This window comes from Portunus trituberculatus, chromosome 41 (genome assembly GCF_017591435.1).
Source record: "Portunus trituberculatus isolate SZX2019 chromosome 41, ASM1759143v1, whole genome shotgun sequence".
Taxonomy (NCBI): domain Eukaryota; kingdom Metazoa; phylum Arthropoda; class Malacostraca; order Decapoda; family Portunidae; genus Portunus; species Portunus trituberculatus.
In genome coordinates, this window is record NC_059295.1 from 38,205,542 (window position 1) to 38,206,322 (window position 781).

Below are 781 nucleotides of genomic sequence, written 5' to 3' on the forward strand. Positions count from 1 at the left end.
AAGACATATAATTTGCTAAGGAATATTGAAGTAGCATTTCACTACATGGACAAAGAAATGATGAAGAAATTGATAATTACTATAATAAGACCCAGATTGGAATATGCAGGAGTAGTGTGGACCCCTCATAAAAAGAAACACATATAAGGAAGCTGGAGAGACTACAAAAAAAGGCTACAAGAATGGTTCCAGAATTTGAAGGGATGACATATGAGGAGAGACTAAAGGCTATGGATCTAGCAACTCAGGAACAAAGAAGGGATCAACGGAATGGACCAAGTGGATAATGAGAAACTGATCCTGAGAGAAGAATATGACATTCGAAGCACAAGATCACATAGTAAAAAGCTGAGAAAGGGAAGATGTCTGAGAGATGTTAAGAAATATAGTTTCCCGCAAAGATGTATTGAGACGTGGAACAGTTTAAAGGAAGAAGTAGTGTTTGCAACGAGTGTGCATACTTTTAAAGTAAGATTGGATAAGTGTAGATATGGAGATGGGGCCATACGAGCATAAAGCCCAGGCCCTGTAAAATTACAACTAGGTAAATACACACACACACACAGCGTAGTGCAGAGGCACGCTTGACTCACAATCGAGAGGGACAGGTTCAAATCCCGGCGCGGCGAGGCAAATGGACAAGCCTCTTAATGTGTAGCCCCTGTTCACCTAGCAGTAAATAGGTACGGGATGTAACTCGAGGGGTTGTGGCCTTGCTTTCCCGGTGTGTGGTGTGTGTTGTGGTCTCAGTCCTATCCGAAGATCGGTCTATGAGCTCTGA